Genomic DNA, 21,762 nt, shown 5'->3' with positions numbered 1-21,762 from the left:
CAATGGAAGCGTGTGGGGGCTCACTGCCTTTTTGTTCTTTTGTGCTAGGGCCTAACTGCCCTTCGGTCGGCCGGGAGATCATCAGCTTCTATTATGGTTGGATTTGAATATCCTAATGCAGGGGGGGCTAGTGTGAGAACCTCCATACCTGCATATATGGTGGAGGAGGTGCTGACAGTTTATTAGTTAACGGTATTGGTTTGCGCTGGCCCTCCTCGAAAATGGCCCATAGTTCTAACACTGCCTCTCATTTGTTAGTATAAAATGTTCCCTTCTTAGGCCAGGGAAATGTGCTTGCCTGAGTGTGTGTGTACAACGGATGTATGACATTACAACACATGCTTTTACCACGCATGCTTTTACATCGCAAGTTTTACAACGCATGCCTTTACAACGCATAGTGCTTTGGGGAGCTGGATAGTGAATTATTTAATCTACTATTCCAACTCCAGTCCCCGTGGATAGTAGGGAAGGTGTTGGATAGTAAATTAAATCTATTCCCTATCCTAGAGCGCCCCCCAGCGCAATGCGTTGTAATGGTTTGCATTGTAAAAGTTGCGATGTAAAAGCATTGCATGGTAAAAGTTGCGTTGTAAGTGATGTTTCCCGTGTACAACGCCTGTTAAAAATTATTAAGCTTCTTTACCTGTGTGGTCAACCTGGTTTCCACATGTTTTAGTGGAGAGTCTATGACTACTTTAGTACTTTGGACAAAAGCAACTTAGGGCCTGAATTAGATTGTGGCAGGACTGGTCCCTCCACCGCGTTTTGGTGGTCTTCCTGCCCATCAACCTGGCTGTCCTCCTGCCCAATTATAGATGTTGGGCTGGCAATGGAAGAAAAGACTGCCACAATCCTGCCAACTCTGCCAGGATCTCGCTCCCCGTGCCTATGCAGAATGGGCTGCAGGAGGTGGCAGTAGGAGATCAGCCAGAATTTCCACCCTCCAGATCTGGATGTGGCCTGTTTCGAAGGGAATTCTGACTGGAATCCCCCCTACTCCGGATCAGCAGAATGGGTAAAAAAGAGGGGGAAACTCACCTTTTTTGGGGTACAGGCTGCACTTTTGTCCTCTTCTGCTTCACTGAGGTTCCCCCTTACTGCTGCACCTTGACTGCGACGGACCGGCACCCCATTTTGATCGACCTGAAGGTAGGTGTTTGTGGTGTGTGCGGGTATATATTGCATGGTGTGTATTTTGGTGGGGTGCAATGCAGACTCACTACACACAACCCACACACACATATGCACACATACACAACATATATGTGTTGTATGTTTAAAATAAAATGTCACTTAACTGTCTCCCCACTTCCATGGTCACACCCTGTCATTACTCCTCAGGAATGACAATGCCAGCCTAACAGGAACATCCAGATCTTCTAGGCAGGACCCCGCTGCCAGGACGACTACAGCTGGCGGTTCACCAGCACAGAAGAGCGCCGCCGTGGCAGTCTTCTGTGTATCGCGTATGCATCTAAACAGGGCAGGTGGACGGATAGCCATCAGCTCGAAGGTCTTTCTGTTAATTAATTATGAAAATTGAGTACTTTATGTCATTTTTATTTAGGTTTTTGGTGTGGGTTGTTGTTTTTGTAGGGGTGAAGTGTGTGAAGGAAATTACTTATAATAAAATAATTAATGTTACTTATTAATTATTATTTATTTGATCATTAGATATGTAAATTGTGTAATTAAGATATTTTTTACGTTATATATGAGGTGCGGGTTTTTATGTTTGCTGGGGTAAAGGGTGAGAAATTAATTAAATATAATTAATTTATTATTATTTAATTGTCATTAATTGTTTAATTGACAATTTAATCAGTAAATTATATAAATAAGATATTTTTTCATTTATATATTGGATGTGTGTTTATGTGTTATATGTATACAGGGTGGGAAGTTAATTAAATACAATTATTTAATCATTAGTTAATTATTATTAATTGTTTAATTGACCCAACAGAGTACCAACTGCACATTGGGTAGACTCACGGAGGATTTTCTGAAATTCAAGGACCTACCAATTCGGGAACTCTACTTAGACATTATTGAGAAGCCATTTGATAGGGCCCTTTATTTTAAATTTAGAACTGGAACTCTTCCTCTATATGCTTTCACATCCCGGTGGAAACCGCCAGCACAAACTACAGAGTTCTGCCCAATGTGCATATCTAGACAAGAGTCAGTGGCGCACTTTATGTTTGAGTGCCGGGAGTATGCCCTACCAAGGAAAAAATGGCTTAAGCATCTGTGCCGCCTGTTGGGGACCAGGCACCATGTGGAGGCACTAGGCATATTAATGTCAGACTCTCGCCCGCTGTATGTTTGTACTCTCTCTAAATTTTTATCATGGGCCTGGTGTATTAGAAGTAAAAGGCTTAAAGCAACTTTTTAATTCCCTTTTAATTTATCACCTATGATATGCTTCTTTTATATGAAAATCAATATTTTTTAAAGCTGACTGTAATTAGATTGTTGTATTTTTTCTTCCTATTCTTAAATCAAATGAACTTATGTATTTTTACTGTGAAGCGTTTATGATAACTTTTATCGAAATAAAGCCTTTTTGACTTGACTTGACTAATTGATAATTAATTATGTAAAAATTATAATTATTATATTTTTTAGATATATTTTAGGTGTGTTTTCATGAGTTTGTGGTGGTATAGGATAGGAAGTTATTTAAGTTATTTTAAATGTACAAATTGTTCATTATTTAACTTTTTTTATTTATTATGTTATCTGTCAATTGTGTTATAGCTTTTTATTGTAAATAAAATTATATTTTTTTGTTGTTATGATTGTGAGAATATAATGTTTGGTGTAATTTAAAATATTAATTAAACATTGTAATAGATATGTAATTTATTTAATGCATTTATTTATTTTATTTTAAAATATTTATGTTTCTTGTTATTTAATGTAGTTGTTAAAATATTTTATTTGTTTGAAGTGAACTACTCTCTCTCTACTGTTAAACAGACTGGAGTAGAAATAGTTAATTCTACCCCTCTGCGAGCCAACACTTTTGCTACTGTTGAAGATGGAAAAAAGGAATGATGGAAAGAAAAAATAAAGGAGGGACCAAATAAGAAGGACACTTTGTGAGAAAAAAGAAACTCATTAGCAAAGAAAGAAACCTTAATAGGGACAGAAAGATGGGACTGCGTATCAGGGCAACAGACCTTCAGAATATAGGGACTGAGTCCATCTACCCCGCAGAGACTGTTGGCCCAACTCCAAGCTAGCTCACAGTGCCTCACCTGAACTCCAAACCTCTCTGGGGTGACAGGTGATTTTGGCAACATCACACATGACCTTTTGATCCCCAAGGGAACTGTGGAAACAGATTGTACCTCTTTTGTTGTTTACTAATGCATGCCCTTGGTAAACATTAGAAAGACAAAACGGAAGTTTTCAGTACATTTATTGAAACAGTCGTAATCTTGCTTACACAGAATGAGCTGTGGTTAGTAAGAAGATTAAACAGCGCAAAGTAACCAGGATTATGAATGTGGTGAAAAGAAACAATAGTCTAACCATGGTAGTCTGATTTCTAGATATGGGAAACATCCTTTACAACGCAACTTTTACCACGCAGTGCCTTTACGACGCAACTTTTACAACACAAACCATTACAACGCATTACGCTGGGGGGCGCTCTAGGATAGGGAATAGGTTTAATTTACTATCTAACACCTTCCCTACTATCCACGGGGACTGGAGTTGGAATAGTAAATTAAACTATTCAATATCCAGCGCCCCAAAGCACTATGCGTTGTAAAGGCATGCGTTGTAAAAACCGCGTTGTAAAGGCATGCGTGGTAAAAGCATGCGTTGTAATGTCATACATCCCTAGATATACATTCAACCTATCGCTAACCCTACTGCCAGGGTGTAGTAGGTGTACCCTCAGCCCGATCTCTTTGGTTAGCATGAGATCCCACACCTGGATGACTTGGTCTGGAGTAGCATTGGCAATCCCTCTCTGCACGATAGAAGATCAGTGTTAGCAGCGTTGCATGTTGAAAACAGCATTCGTTCCAGGACTGTCATGGCCGGAGTGCCCCTCTGACCCGTAAAGAAACAGTGGACTGTTTATATGTTAAAAAAAACCTTGACAGAATTACAGCTGCAATGCAATGATGTGTCTAGAGTGATGACAGTGCAGAGTGCTCTGACTAGACTATGTATGGAACAGAGACCTCTGGCTAGACTGCCGACTGTCCTGAGCGCTTTGACTAGACTGCCCAATGTACAGAGTCATTGGCTAGACTGCCGACTGTCCTGAGCGCTTTGTCTAGACTGCCGACTGTCCTGAGCGCTTTGTCTAGACTGCCCACTGTACAGAGTGCTCTAGCAAAACTGCCCACTTTAGAGAGCCCTCTGTCTACCCTGCCCACTGTACTGAGAGCTCTGGAAAACAATACGTAGGGGCTAATAAAATGCAATGCTATGTTCATAGTTCCATTTTAAAAGAACTAAATCTATGTCATGGAAACAAAAGTTAGAGCAAGGACATGCACTGAATTTTAAATCCAGTTTGTCAGACCCTTTTTTTAGAAGAACGAAAGTTTGTATTTTAGAATTGTAAAGCCATTGGACAACCCAACATTGTGCAAATGCATCAATATGACCCATTGCAATTGTATTGTATTGTATTGTATTGTGTGTTTGTATAGCGCTTTACTGTCAACCCAAGGACATCCTGGCGCTTGAGATCACTGTCAGCAACAGAACAACATCTTACACTGCCCTAGGGAACAAGTGGGTCTTCAACTCTTTTTTAAATGGTAGAAGGTCCCTTTGACCTCGTAAAAGGAGTGGCAGAGAATTCCAGAGTTTAACCGCTGCGACACTAAACGAGCGTCCACCCATCCTCACTCTCTGGAATCTCGGTACCACCACCAGCCACGCAGAAGAAGAGCGCAAACATCGCGTGGACGAATACCATGAAAACATATTCTGCAGTGGGACCGGGCCCTGTCCGTGCAAAGCCCTGAACACCAGGCAGGCAGATTTGTACTGAACACGTAAATGGACCGTCAACCAATGTAAGTCCCGGAGAGCAGCGGTGGAGGAGCTGAAGTTAGGGCGAGAGAGGGCCAGCTTGGCCGCCATATTCTGCACCCGTTGCAGCTTACATAGCAACGTTTTAGGGGCTTCCAGAAGTAGAGCGTTGCAATAGTCTAAACGACTTAAGATGGTCCCACGCACTACTTCTGGTCTAGACTGTTCAGGTAGAAGGGGCAAAACTTTACGGAGCATGCGCAACAGCATCATGCACGTAGCCGTGGTCTTATTAACATGTATATCCAGCTGCAAGTTAGGCCCAAAAGTAACCCCTAAGTTACGTGCAGACTCAGCGGCTGACACTGTCTCAGGAAAGGTCGAGGGCCAAAAGTTGTCGGGGAGTGAACGCGGTATTTTATCAGAAGAACAGTAAAGCACCTCCGTTTTTTTGCTGTTGAACTGAAGGGAGTTAGAGCGAAGCCAGTCAGCTGTAGCTGACATACAGCGGTGGAATGTTTCCAACGGGACCGAGTTGTTTCCTTCCAGTGAAAAGACCAATTGGGTATCATCAGCATAATTGAATGCTGAGATACCGAATGATTTTATCAGATGGACCAGAGGGCGAAGGTAAAGGTTGAAAAGTATGGGGCTGATGGCCGAGCCCTGTGGTACCCCCTGACCCACATTCCTCACCTCCGATCTAAATGGGGGCAGCGCCACCACCTGCTGTCGGTTGTTCAAATTAGAGACCAACCAATCCCTTGCCAGCCCGGTGACCCCGCACTCTTCCAGTCTCCTGATGAGGGTAGAGTGGCAGACCGTGTCGAACGCGGCTGACATGTCGAGCAGCACTAAGAAGGCTGCCCGACCCATGTCAACCCGCGAACGAAGGTTGTCCAACACGGCCACCAGCGCAGATTCAGTCCCATGCGCTGGACGGAAGCCAAATTGTGCCTCATCAAACCAGGTGATCTCTTCCAGGAAACCGGACAGGGCGCGGGTCACTAGCTTCTCCATGATTTTGATAGGGAACGGCAGCAAGGAGATGGGTCTATAATTAGACAGGCAGGCAGGCTCCAATGTGGGTTTCTTTAAAAGTGGTGACACCACTGCCAGCTTCCAGCACTCGGGAACGATTGCAGTGTCAAAGGACTGGAGGCAGATGGAATGCAAGGGCTGGAAGAGTTCATCTTGGAACACCTTCCTGAATTTAGGAGGCAGTGGGTCCAAGGGGGAACCCGATGACACAGTAAGTGCCAATTTGCAGAACTCCTCGTAGGACGGGCTGGGGAAGCAACAGAGCTGGGGTCGACTGGAGTAGACCGCCAAGGCTTGCAATGTTTACTAAAGGTGAAAAGTCAGGTTGGGGAGCACTTAATTGTACATGGAGGAGCAGTCTGTGCCAGTGGGCAGAGCGAAGAGGAGCTGGGACACAGGGGTACCTGGAGGACATGGCAGGTTGGAGAGCCAGCTGCCATGCACCCACACTTTCATGTACAATCACACATATTACCACACCCATTGACCACCATGCAAGGGGTTTACCAATCTGGTGGCATTGAATAGCCTGGACAAGAACAGGCCGGGTGAAGGAACAGCAGAGAGAACAAGTAGGTGGAGACAAGGTCCGGCACATGTTAGTATGTTTACTGTGTCTTTGACCCGTTGTGCTTCAAGGACCTGGAGCTCTCTGGTTGCGGCTGTTATTGATACAGCCCTTTTTACACAATGGTCTGTTTGGCTTGGAAATACCTCACCTACCACTCATGGAGCATACTTCAGAAACAAGCGCAATGCAACTGATCTCGCATTTGTGAAAGTTGAAGCTATTGGCTTTGTAAATGAGATTGCTTCTTACTTATGTTTTTTATTTGCAGTGGAGTGCGATATAAAGAAGCGCCCGTAAAACTACGGAGTTTTGTAGACATTCATGCTCAGTTAGAGGGGAACCTTGTACTATTGAATGGAGTTGTGAACTGCTTCAATGCAACCCGATAAAATTACTTTATTGGCATTGAGAGGTGTAGGAAAAGGTAAAACAAATACAGTTTCACATAAATATACCATAACAGTAGGCAATCTGGGGTAGGGATGGCAGAAAAGGCAGATTTTGACATAAAAAGCAACATGGGGTGGGGAGAAGCAAGTAACGGAGGCCGAATAGGGTGATCAACTGGCCATAAATTTCAGACTGGCCGTAATATGGGCCTCTTGTCGATTGTTCGTGAGGATTTCTTCCACGGACGCCTTTTGTCCGTAATTTCAGACATAGGTGCGAGCTGCCCCTGCAAGCAGCCTCAGAGTTCTGTATCTCTCACTGCTGGGGCCCGCTCGCTCTCCTGCTGTGATCAGTGGCCTGCAGCATCCCCTCCCCAACCAGGCACAGGCTGCTGACGGTCCATTATCATTCTGTATGTTAGCCTAATTATCACATACAGAATGATAATGGGCCTCTATGCACAGTGACAGCATTTGCTATTAGAGTTTGCCTTTTTTTAGGTCGAGCCTTAGCAGCGTGCATTTACTGCAAAGGAAAACTACCTTTTCAGAGCGCTTCGGCTTTTCAGCCAAGCACGTGCACGCGTTCCATTGCTTTCAATGGCAACGCGTGCACATCAGGAGATTCACTCGCGGGAGCGCACGGCCCATCTAGTCGCAATTATCGCTCCCGTGAGTGAATCGCACCCGCCCTCCTCCTCTCCGCCCCCCGCCGATCGAGGCACTTGTGTGTCTATTAGGCAGAACGTTACGTTAATTGCTACAATACAAGCAATTGAATGGGATGTACAGCAACTTAGTGAGACAAGGACTAATGCTTCGCTTTATTCCCCCTTGATCTGCTGTATATTGCCGCCATTCTTTGCCCTTGAATTCTGCTGCACAGAAGACTGGCTGGAGCTCTTTGAGGCATCGCTGGCTCGCCACCGCTTCATCTGTTCCGTGTTTCTCACTTGCACCGCCCCTCTGCTCTGCCCGAGGGTAGCCATTTGTCTGATCTATCAATGCAGATATTACCGCCGGAGACTGATGCTTTTAGCCAATATTCACACAGCGGAACCAGCGTTTGCTCTCAGCGCTCTAGGAAGCGAGAGCGAAGGCCCAGCGGGGCTCCTACAAACACAGGCTTCTAACTGCGTTCGACCACCTTACCCGCCACCCAGGGCCAGACTGGTTACCGGGCAGTTGTGAGTGCTGCCGAGCTGGGGGCTAATTTCTCTGTGGTGGGGGCTTATTTCGTTGATGGGGACCTGCGTGCGCATTGAAATAAAAAAAGCAAAACGAATTTCGTTTTTCACACGCAGGGCCCTATCAACTAAATCAGCCCCCAGCTCGGCAGCACACACAACTGCCCGGTAGCCAGTCCGGCCCTGCCGCTGCCACCTCTACCAATGTTACAGACAGAGCGCAGAGTTTACATTTGAAGGTTAAGGCAGCGAGGATGTGACTCGATTTTCCAATATTGCAGTTATGTTTTGTTTTTGTTTCTAGGGCAAAGGCCCATGGATTGGAGGCAAGTGAAACACGCAATAAACTTGGGCTGTGTTGCAAGAGAGTTTTAAGTTTGCGTTTGCGGTGCTATAACAATTACGTGTGTTTTTTCCTATCAAACACTGATAATCGACAATAGATTTATATTTTTTAAGTCTTACAGTGCACACTCACACATACCTACACATCACACACACACACATACCTACTTACCTGTGAGTTGGTGCGAAAAAATAGCCACTAATTGAGGTTCACTAACCATTTCCAGCTCTCCTACACACACACACTATGACTATGATTTATGACAGTCTCTATGCGGTTCCTGTTTGCGGTGTGTTTGCGGTGCCTATCTGCGGTGTCTGTGTATGCAGTGTGTGTATGCAGTGCCTGTATGTGGTGTGTTTGTGTGTGCACGCGTGGTGTGTCTTCTGTGTGTAAGCAGTCACAGGATCTCTGCTTCCATACTTCCCCGCTCTCTGCATGCCGTCATACCCCAAGCGCCCTCGGCAGGACGACGGTAAAAGACCCATCATTTGTATGTGTGTGCGGTGTCTGTCTGCGGTGTGTGTGTCTCTATGCTGTGCCTGTTTGCAGTATGTGTGCTGTGCCTATCTGCAGTGTCTGTGTGTCTCTATGCTGTGCCTGTTTGCAGTATGTGTGCGGTGCCTATCTGCAGTGTCTGTGCATGCAGTGCCTGTCTGCGGTGTGTGTCTGTGTGCAGTGGCTGTCTGCAGCGTGTTTGTGTAAACGCGTGGTGTGTCTTCTGTGTGTCAGCTGTGTGTGTGTGTATGTGTACATGCTCAAATTTGCACTGTCAAAGTACTTTAAGTAATGCCTTTTTTTCTGCAACTAAACACACACTCCCCACAAGCACCTGTGTAGGCTGGTGTTTGCACATTGGAAAATAAGGGTGCCATAATCCAGCATAGTGCAAAGATAATGCAACTCGAGGTGCCCCGTGATTCATTGAAACGGCTCCAGCCCCAGTAGGTGCGTACTTCTCATAGTATTTTGTCAATGAACACCATTTTTACTAAAATTGAACTCAGCGGTAGAGATGCACAACAAAGGATACTGATTACAGTTCTGGCATTTGAGGGCAGAGCGTTGTGGTCGATCAGAGACACTACATTGTAGTAGGTGTCAAACTGACTAGTCTCCTAGTAATGTAAGCTTATTTTTATAAAACTCTTAAGTTCACAATTTACACCGTGTCTCATCGCTGAAAAAATTGCCAACTTTCAGGGTACTTCATTATTTATCGTCCCATGAAGGTTGAAGGCTTTGTAACTCTTCCAGAATTCAAACTGTAGTCTATAAAAGTGGCTCATACATATAATAATGTCAACAATTCGCACAATACAGACAAACATTTCATTAGACCCCTGAGGTGTCTGTCACGACAGCTGACCCCAGTAAAGTACCAACTGTCTTGCATGCAGACACATATTCTTTTTATAAACTCAGCTCATTCTTGGGCCCTTAGAGCCAATCCGGAACCCTGGCTCAGATCGCCACGAGAATTCTTGGCCTCCCCACCTCTGTTAAATGCCTATTGTGGTTGGTGGTGGCAATGTCATGTCTTGCTTTAGGACTTGTACCCTGGTGCTAACCCACAACAGTCCTGCGCACTCTGTGCACGCAGACGTACTCCGCGCAAGTTGTGTTGTTAACCCTTTAAGTGCTGCCGTCGGCCAACGGTCGTCACGGGCACTACCTCCCCAGTGCTGCGTGCGACCGCTGGACGTCCAGTTCAGCACTGGATAATGGACAGCGCAGCACTGGGGAGGTTTATTTACAAGCTCCTAAGGTGTTAAGAGTGCACCACCACAGACACCCGCCTGTGTGCTCACCCACACACAGTCTCACATGCCCGTGCACACGCACAGACATGCACAGTCACTCGAACGCACGCGCTCACACACACGCACACTTAGGTGCTACAGACAGAGAGAGTGCTAGCTTCTGAATAGCGGGGAATTTGGGCAGACAACAGGGCACCTTCAGTGTAAACTTGTGCCCTCTGGTCTAGACAGCTGCATGCCGGAGTTAGTGATGGCCGGAGGTGGTGCAAACGGCAGGGAGGCTGGGTGTGTGTGGGCAGGAGTGGGGGGGAGAAGAAAGATGTTAGAGAGGGCTGGCGGGTGGAGATTAGGCTAAGCACAGTTGGCGATGGAGATGATTTCTTGTGTTGAGTGAGCGGTGCCCCCCACCTCCAGTAGAGGAAAGCTATCAAGCCTGCAGCTGTCTCTTTCCTGTGGGGGTGCCACACCGGTGAGTGGGGGTGGTAGGCTATAACTTGCTCCACTATCTACACACAGGGCACCTCCGCTTCGTACAATGATTGTGAGGTTTGGGCACAGGCTTGGTTTCAATGCAGCAATGAAGGAGGTGGGGCAGATGTGTGTTGCACTGTTTTGTAGAGGGCCCGAAGTTAATGCTAAGGACCTGTTTCTTTAGGGGACTGGATTGATGCATTACAGTGTGTGGGGTGCAGTGCAGATGTGTTCTCTACTGGGGCACCGGCTGTGTTACCAGAGAGGCAGCTGGGCTGCACTTGCTTGGTGCTCTGGGTGGACGCCCTAAATGGATTGGGGAGCAGACTCAGTGCAGTGGATTTAGACTGAGGTGAAGGGCAAAGGCTTGTTGCTCTCGATACAAAGGGCAAAGGCATGGCACATTGGCAGGGGCGTGGCCTCCAGCGGTATAGCAGGTGCAGTGACACTGAGGTCCTGAGGCCCGAGGGAGGCCCGAGGGGCCTTCTGAACACTGACTATTGTTGCACTTTATAATTCAAACAGCAGCCAGGGTGGTGGTGGTGGTGGGTTGACTTCCATTCCTTGCACTAGCGCCAGTGGCGCACTGGGAAGATGAAAGCACGTGAGACATAGGACGGATGTGCCGGAAAATGGCTGCACTTGCCTCTTGCACTGGAGTGTGAGGAAACAGGGTACTACTCACTAGTCCCAGTAGGTTGTAGACATCTAAGGCGGGCTAGGATAGAGAACAAGCATTGGCATAGCCAATAGGTCTCGCCTTTGGGACCTTATAAGTGTTTAGCCATGCAACAGCTGATGTTGTTGCAGCAAGGATATTATGCTGGATAACTGAACACTTATAAGGTCCCAAAAGCGAGACCTATTGGCTATGCCAATGCTTGTTTTTATATGCAAACGCAGGTGTTTTGGTTTCACTCGTGCACACAACAGATGCGGTGCAAGGTTCTCTCAACCTAATATAAACGTATTTTGACTTGTGCTTGGGTTGGTTGTCTATTTACTTATGTAATATTGTGCGACCTTCTCTGATGTGTCAGCAAAACGTACTTTTTGTCTCGAATTTTTGTCCTGAATTCTGATTTTCTGTCCCGAATTCTTGTCCTGAATTTTAACTCTTTGTCCTGAATTTGCACCAATGCAAGTTGGTCACCTTAGGGCCGAACTATATCGAAGGGATGCCTATCTTTGTAATTTCTCTGCCGTTCCATTATCTCACATTTCACAGGCACTGGTACCACAAGTCTCACACAGACCAACTTGGTAAAACTAGGGGCCTTATTTATGAAGGACTTGCGCCGCCGGTGCGTCACTTTTAACATGGGAAAAAGTGACGCACCGGTGGTGCAAGTCCTTCATAAATAAGGCCCTAGGTAAGCATGCCTAGTAAACGCGCTTCTTTTGCTTAAAGTTTTGTGCACCACACTAAGACCGAAGCAAAGTTTTAACCCTGGAAAAATACTATACCGGATGAAATGAGAAACTTTACCATGCAATGCGAAACCCCAGAACAAAATACACACACCTTCTATGGACACAGCAAAGTCTACAATATGTACACATATTCAGCTGTTAGAATCACGGCTCGGTGACTCGGGTAATGTTACACAAACCCCTGCACTCGGATCTGACCGAGCTCAAGTGAGCAGCGTTTCTTCCACGAAAGCAGCAGTGAATGTTATTACGGGGAACATGACAGCAGTTTTAGGGAAGAAAGTCAGCAGACTGTGGCTTTCTGTAAATTGTGCACTTCCTAATACGAAAGGAAAGATGGTTAGAACAGTCAATACGGTAAGAAGATTGTGCTGTAGTTTAAAGGTTGCGTGTCTGGGCGGCTGGACTGCAATATGACCACAGGCCGCGAGTTGTCACTCTGACCGCCTGCCTGAGCTGCGGCTATTCAGACTGTCAAGGGATCGCATTAGAAACCGGAAATGAAACCATGGGTACACAGTTTTGTTGTCAGCTGTAAATCATTGTCGGTTTGATAACTGGAACAGGGGGAGAGAGAGAATAGAGGGAACGGAATAAAAACAAGCATTTGCAATGCAATAGGTATCACATGTACACCAGTTTGAGCTATTGACATTGTAAATAACAATGCATTTTATTTTTGTTTTCGTTTTTGAAACATAAATAAAAGGCATTGTCATTTAACATGTGATCTCACACCTATATCTGCAGTGATAGTGATCTCATATGTATATCTTCAGTGATAGTGATCTCACACCTATATCTGCAGTGATAGTGATCTCATATGTATATCTTCAGTGATAGTGATCTCACACCAATATCTGCAGTGATAGTAATCTCACACCTATATCTGTAGTAATGGTGATCTCACACGTATATATCTGTAGTGATAGTGATCTCACACCTATCTCTGCAGTGATAGTGATCTAACACCTATATCTGCAGTGGTATACAGTCAAAATATTGAGTTAAAAATATAGAATTGCATTAATATCGAGCTAAAAATATAGAATGGACTAAATATCAAATGGACAGAATATAGACTAGAAAAATATCGAATGTAATGGACAAAATATCGAATGGACAGAATATAGACAACAAAAATATAGAATTTGAGGTGAGTAAGTTAATATCGATTTACATAAATATAGAAAGTCAAAATATCGAAGTATATAATATAGATGTTAAATATATCGATTTTTTAATAATATCAAATTTTTTACATTGTTTTTTATGTTAGTATATGTGTGAAAAGTGTATATTCATTTTATAATTTATTTTAAGTAATGAATTTTATCATATTACATTTTTGCGTAATTTAATTCTGTAGCGGGTTGTTGGTTTAAAAGGGAATAGGGTGGGAAGTAATTTAATTATAATTGAGTAAATGTTTTAATTTATTTATTGGTATTTATCTTGAATTAATTGTTAATGAATTTTTAATTGGTAATTAATGAAATTATAATTGATAATTCATTTTTATTATTCGATTAATTGATAATTATGTTAATTGTATTAATTTATTTTATGTAGTCGGTTGTGGGTTTATAGGGGAATAGGGTGGGAAGTAATTTAATTGTAATTGATTAAATGTTTTAATTTATTTATCTGTATTTTTCTTGAATTAATTGTTCATTAATTTTTAATTGGTAATTAATTAAATAATAATTGGTAATTCATTTTTATTGATTAATTGATAATTATGTTAATTTTATTAATTTCTTTTCTGTAGCGGGTTGTGGGTTTATAGGGGAATAGGGTGGGAAGTAATTCGATTATAATGGATTAAATGTTTTAATTTATTTATTGGTATTTATCTTGAATTAATTGTTAATTAATTTTTAATTGGTAATTAATTAAATTATCATTTGTAATTACATTTTATAAATAGATTAATTGATAATTATGTTAATTTTATTAATTTATTTACTGTAGCGGGTTGCGGGTTTATAGGGGAATAGGGTGGGAAGTAATTTAATTGTAAATATTTAAATTTTTAAATGTATATATTGGTATTTATTTTTTATTAATTGTTAATTATTTTTCAATTGCTAATTAATTAATCGTAAATTGGTAATTAATTTGTATTAATAGGTAATGATTTCTGATAAATATTTTTTATTTGTATTTTTAATTGATTAATTATTATATTATATTAAATTGGTAATTATTTTTAATTAATTTGTAATTGGTATTAATATTATTTGTTTTTTTTAATTCTTATATGAAGTATTTACTTTCCCTACTGTTGCACTTACTGGAGTGGGACTAGTAATTTTTACCCCTACACTATCCAACGCTTTCCCTACTGTTGCACTCTCTGGAGTGGGAATAGTAATTTTTACCTCTACGCTATCCAACGCTTTCCCTGCTGTTGCACTCTATGGAGTGGGAATAGTAATTTTTACCCCTCCGCTATCCAACGCTTTCCCTACTGTTGCACTCTCTGGAGTGGGAATAGTAATTTTTACCCCTACGCTAGCCAACGCTTTCCCTACTGTTGCACTCACTGGAGTGAGAATAGTAATTTTTACCTCTACGCTATCCAATGCTTTCCCTACTGTTGCACTATCTGGAGTGAGAATAGTAATTTTTACCCTCCCGCTATCCAATGCTTTCCCTACTGTTGCACTCTCTGGAGTGGGATTAGTAATTTTTAACCCTGCGCTACCCAAGGCTTTCCCTACTGTTGCACTCTCTGGAGTGGGAATAGTAATTGTTACCCCTAAGCTTTCCAACGCTTTCCCTACTGTTGCACTCTCTGGAGTGGGAATAGTAATTTTTACCCTCCCGCTTTCCAACGCTTTCCCTACTGTTGCACTCTCCGGAGTGGGAATAGTAATTTTTACCCCTACGCTATCCAACACTTTCCCTACTGTTGCCCTTTCTGGAGTGGGAATAGTAATTTTTACCCCTACGCTATCCAACACTTTCCCTACTGTTGCACTCTCTGGAGTGGGAATAGTAATTGTTACCCTCCCGCTATCCAACGCTTTCCCTACTGTTGCAATCTCTGGAGTAGGAATAGTCATTTTTACCCCTACGCTGTCCAACGCTTTCCCTACTGTTGCACTCTCTGGAGTGGGAATAGTAGTTTTTACCCTACCGCTATCCACCGCTTTCCCTACTATTGCACTCTCTGGCGTGGAAATAGTAATTTTTACCCCTACGCTATCCAACGCTTTCCCTACTGTTGCACTCTCTGGAGTGGGAATAGTAATTTTTACCCCTACGCTATCCAACGCTTTCCCTACTGTTGCACTCTCTGGAGTGGGAATAGTAATTTTTACCCTCCCGCTATCCAACGCTTTCCCTACTGTTGCACTCACTGGAGTGGGAATAGTAATTTTTACCCCTACGCTATCCAACACTTTCTCTACTGTTGCACTCACTGGAGTGGTAATAGTAAAGTTTACCCTTTCCGCTATCCTATGGTAAAAATATTGTAAATGTTGTATTAATATTACGTTCATATATATATATGTGTATTAACAAATCAATTTGTATGTTTTTTTTTAACTTACATTAATTATTTATTAATTGTAAGGTTATGTAAGTATTTTAAGTATGTTTAAGTTCATTATATTTATTTATCATTAATTTTTAATTACTTTAAAGCATTTAAAAAAAATCGATATTTTGACTAACAATATTTTTTATTAATTGTTAATTATTTTTCAATTGCTAATTAATTAATCGTAAATTGGTAATTAATTTGTATTAATAGGTAATGATTTCTGATAAATATTTTTTATTTGTATTTTTAATTGATTAATTATTATATTATATTAAATTGGTAATTATTTTTAATTAATTTGTAATTGGTATTAATATTATTTGTTTTTTTTAATTCTTATATGAAGTATTTACTTTCCCTACTGTTGCACTTACTGGAGTGGGAATAGTAATTTTTACCCCTACACTATCCAACGCTTTCCCTACTGTTGCACTCTCTGGAGTGGGAATAGTAATTTTTACCTCTACGCTATCCAACGCTTTCCCTGCTGTTGCACTCTATGGAGTGGGAATAGTAATTTTTACCCCTCCGCTATCCAACGCTTTCCCTACTGTTGCACTCTCTGGAGTGGGAATAGTAATTTTTACCCCTACGCTAGCCAACGCTTTCCCTACTGTTGCACTCACTGGAGTGAGAATAGTAATTTTTACCTCTACGCTATCCAATGCTTTCCCTACTGTTGCACTATCTGGAGTGAGAATAGTAATTTTTACCCTCCCGCTATCCAATGCTTTCCCTACTGTTGCACTCTCTGGAGTGGGATTAGTAATTTTTAACCCTGCGCTACCCAAGGCTTTCCCTACTGTTGCACTCTCTGGAGTGGGAATAGTAATTGTTACCCCTAAGCTTTCCAACGCTTTCCCTACTGTTGCACTCTCTGGAGTGGGAATAGTAATTTTTACCCTCCCGCTTTCCAACGCTTTCCCTACTGTTGCACTCTCCGGAGTGGGAATAGTAATTTTTACCCCTACGCTATCCAACACTTTCCCTACTGTTGCCCTTTCTGGAGTGGGAATAGTAATTTTTACCCCTACGCTATCCAACACTTTCCCTACTGTTGCACTCTCTGGAGTGGGAATAGTAATTGTTACCCTCCCGCTATCCAACGCTTTCCCTACTGTTGCAATCTCTGGAGTAGGAATAGTCATTTTTACCCCTACGCTGTCCAACGCTTTCCCTACTGTTGCACTCTCTGGAGTGGGAATAGTAGTTTTTACCCTACCGCTATCCACCGCTTTCCCTACTATTGCACTCTCTGGCGTGGAAATAGTAATTTTTACCCCTACGCTATCCAACGCTTTCCCTACTGTTGCACTCTCTGGAGTGGGAATAGTAATTTTTACCCCTACGCTATCCAACGCTTTCCCTACTGTTGCACTCTCTGGAGTGGGAATAGTAATTTTTACCCTCCCGCTATCCAACGCTTTCCCTACTGTTGCACTCACTGGAGTGGGAATAGTAATTTTTACCCCTACGCTATCCAACACTTTCTCTACTGTTGCACTCACTGGAGTGGTAATAGTAAAGTTTACCCTTTCCGCTATCCTATGGTAAAAATATTGTAAATGTTGTATTAATATTACGTTCATATATATATATGTGTATTAACAAATCAATTTGTATGTTTTTTTTTAACTTACATTAATTATTTATTAATTGTAAGGTTATGTAAGTATTTTAAGTATGTTTAAGTTCATTATATTTATTTATCATTAATTTTTAATTACTTTAAAGCATTTAAAAAAAATCGATATTTTGACTAACAATATTTTTTATTAATTGTTAATTATTTTTCAATTGCTAATTAATTAATCGTAAATTGGTAATTAATTTGTATTAATAGGTAATGATTTCTGATAAATATTTTTTATTTGTATTTTTAATTGATTAATTATTATATTATATTAAATTGGTAATTATTTTTAATTAATTTGTAATTGGTATTAATATTATTTGTTTTTTTTAATTCTTATATGAAGTATTTACTTTCCCTACTGTTGCACTTACTGGAGTGGGAATAGTAATTTTTACCCCTACACTATCCAACGCTTTCCCTACTGTTGCACTCTCTGGAGTGGGAATAGTAATTTTTACCTCTACGCTATCCAACGCTTTCCCTGCTGTTGCACTCTATGGAGTGGGAATAGTAATTTTTACCCCTCCGCTATCCAACGCTTTCCCTACTGTTGCACTCTCTGGAGTGGGAATAGTAATTTTTACCCCTACGCTAGCCAACGCTTTCCCTACTGTTGCACTCACTGGAGTGAGAATAGTAATTTTTACCTCTACGCTATCCAATGCTTTCCCTACTGTTGCACTATCTGGAGTGAGAATAGTAATTTTTACCCTCCCGCTATCCAATGCTTTCCCTACTGTTGCACTCTCTGGAGTGGGATTAGTAATTTTTAACCCTGCGCTACCCAAGGCTTTCCCTACTGTTGCACTCTCTGGAGTGGGAATAGTAATTGTTACCCCTAAGCTTTCCAACGCTTTCCCTACTGTTGCACTCTCTGGAGTGGGAATAGTAATTTTTACCCTCCCGCTTTCCAACGCTTTCCCTACTGTTGCACTCTCCGGAGTGGGAATAGTAATTTTTACCCCTACGCTATCCAACACTTTCCCTACTGTTGCCCTTTCTGGAGTGGGAATAGTAATTTTTACCCCTACGCTATCCAACACTTTCCCTACTGTTGCACTCTCTGGAGTGGGAATAGTAATTGTTACCCTCCCGCTATCCAACGCTTTCCCTACTGTTGCAATCTCTGGAGTAGGAATAGTCATTTTTACCCCTACGCTGTCCAACGCTTTCCCTACTGTTGCACTCTCTGGAGTGGGAATAGTAGTTTTTACCCTACCGCTATCCACCGCTTTCCCTACTATTGCACTCTCTGGCGTGGAAATAGTAATTTTTACCCCTACGCTATCCAACGCTTTCCCTACTGTTGCACTCTCTGGAGTGGGAATAGTAATTTTTACCCCTACGCTATCCAACGCTTTCCCTACTGTTGCACTCTCTGGAGTGGGAATAGTAATTTTTACCCTCCCGCTATCCAACGCTTTCCCTACTGTTGCACTCACTGGAGTGGGAATAGTAATTTTTACCCCTACGCTATCCAACACTTTCTCTACTGTTGCACTCACTGGAGTGGTAATAGTAAAGTTTACCCTTTCCGCTATCCTATGGTAAAAATATTGTAAATGTTGTATTAATATTACGTTCATATATATATATGTGTATTAACAAATCAATTTGTATGTTTTTTTTTAACTTACATTAATTATTTATTAATTGTAAGGTTATGTAAGTATTTTAAGTATGTTTAAGTTCATTATATTTATTTATCATTAATTTTTAATTACTTTAAAGCATTTAAAAAAAATCGATATTTTGACTAACAATATTTTTGTAGTTACCTGTTTGGAGATAGGAATTCAATATTTTTGCTTTCTATATTTTTTACTCAATATTTTGATAGTTCTATATTTGTGTCATCGATATTGATTCAGTGATCCATCTGCAGTGGTAGTGTTCTCACACCTATATCTGTAGTGATGGTGATCTCATATGTATATCTTCAGTGATAGTGATCTCACATCTATATCTGCAGTGATAGTGATCTCACACCAATATCTGCAGTGATCTCACACCAATATCGGCAGGGATAGTAACCTCACACCAATATCTGTAGTAATGGTGATAATAATAATAATAATAATAATAAGGAAGCTTATAAAGCGCTTGGTTATGCCCAACGGCATGTCCCGCGCTATGGTAAGAGGGAGAACATAGAGCCCCATGCCAAGACAAGTGATGCACAGGCCTATTAATGAAGGAACAAGTACGTTTTGAGCTCTCTTCTAAACCTGGTCTCAGAGGGTTCCAACCGAAGCTCGAGAGGGAGTTTGTTCCAGCTCCTGGCCTCCAAGAGCCGGAAAGATCTGCCACCCATCCTGGCCTTCTTAACTTTAGGGACAAGCAACAGGCCAGTCCCACTAGATCTAAGGGAACGTACCGGCCTGTAGACTGTGATAAGACTCCGAAGGTTCCTAGGACCGATGTCTTGGGTGATGCAGTGGCATGTACAAAGGGCCTTAAACATGATTCTTTTCCTGACAGGAAGCAAGTGAAGAGTGTCCAAGGCCCTTTTTGAGGCAGCCCTTCTCGGTTGCCTAAGGACCAACCGAGCCGCCGCATTTTGCATAACCTGAAGCCGGTTAAGGCTTTTGACAGTGGCGCCTAAATACAGTATGTTGCCATAGTCTAAACGTGAAGTAACACGTGCATGCACTAGCACCTTCCTGGCCTCTATCAGAAGGAGGTGCATAGTTTTATGTAGACTTTCCAGGACACCAAAGCATGTCCCCACCACACGTCTGATATGGGGTTCAAAAGTGAGATCAGAATCTACTCAAACACCCAGGTTCTTAGCCTGGGAGCACAGTATAGGGGCTGGACCCAAGCAAGACGGCCACCATGCCAATGACCACACAGACGGGCTCCCCCCCACCACCACGAGCACCTCTGTCTTGCTACCATTCAACCTCAGGCAGTTGTTGGCCATCCAAGAGGGAAGCTGCTGCATGCACGCTCTGAAGTTGGACACCGCCAGACCCGGTGCCCGTGATAGCGAGATAACCAGCTGCGTATCATCGGCATATGACACAATCCTGATTCCAAAACCCTCCTCTATACTCGCCACTGGAGATACATATAGGTTAAATAGGGTGAGGTTCAGGGCAGAGCCCTAAGGCACCCCCTGATCCAGTTTCTTAGCTTTAGAGTAGTGGGCGCCCTGTCTGACCTGAAAGCTGCGTTCTATCAGGAATGATTGTATCCATTTTAGAGCCGAGCCTGAGACACCGCCCTTGTTCAGATACTGTAGCAAGGTGTAATGTGCCACAGTGTCAAAAGCGGCACTCAGGTCCAAAAGGATGAGAGCCATCGTTTGCCCCTCATCTGCTCCCTGGCTAATGGCCTCCCTGGCCATTAAAAGAGCTAACTCCGTAGAGTGAAGTGACCGGAATCCAAATTGACTTCTTCCACATAGGCCATAAGCTGTAGGTTCGCTGCCTTCTCTGCCACTTTCGCCAAATAGGGTAGCAGCGAGATAGGGCGGAGGTTTCCCAGTTTCTCAGGGCTGATATTAGGTTTCTTCTGGAGAGGAAGAACCACAGCCTTTTTCCAGCTATCCGGCACCGTATGCATACTAAATGATATATCTAAAAGATGCCTGATATAAGGCTCAAGGATGGCAATACTCTCCCCAAGCAGTTTGGGTGAGGCAGGATCCCTAGGTGAGCCAGACTTTATAGTACTACAGATCCTGCAGAGCGACTCGGGGGAAGGGGTGATAAAACTTTCCAGCCTCTGGCTTGCCCCAGTGCCTCCGATCGGTTCCACAAATTCTGCACCAGTTTTTTTGACTCCCGTAAAGGAGGAGTACATTTCCTCCACTTTCTCTGAGAAGAAAACTGCGTTACGGTCACATGATTCCACGCGTGATCTCACACGTATATATCTGCAGTGATAGTCATCTCACACCTATATCTGCTGTGATAGTCATCTCACACCTATATCTGCAGTAATGGTGCTCTCACACCTATATCTGCAGTGATAGTGATCTCACACCTATATCTGCAGTAATGGTGCTCTCACACATATATCTGCAGTGATAGTGATCTCACACCCATATCTGCAGTGATAGTGATCTCACACCTATATCTGCAGTGATAGTCATCTCACACCTATATCTGCTGTGATAGTCATCTCACACCTATATCTGCAGTAATGGTGCTCTCACACCTATATCTGCAGTGATAGTCATCTCACACCTATATCTGCAGTAATGGTGCTCTCACACCTATATCTGCAGTGATAGTGATCTCACACCTATATCTGCTGTGATAGTCATCTCACACCTATATCTGCAGTAATGGTGCTCTCACACCTATATCTGCAGTGATAGTCATCTCACACCTATATCTGCA

Source organism: Lissotriton helveticus, chromosome 5_1 (genome assembly GCF_964261635.1).
Source record: "Lissotriton helveticus chromosome 5_1, aLisHel1.1, whole genome shotgun sequence".
NCBI classification, from domain to species: Eukaryota; Metazoa; Chordata; class Amphibia; order Caudata; family Salamandridae; genus Lissotriton; species Lissotriton helveticus.
Note: the sequence above shows the minus strand (reverse complement) of the source record.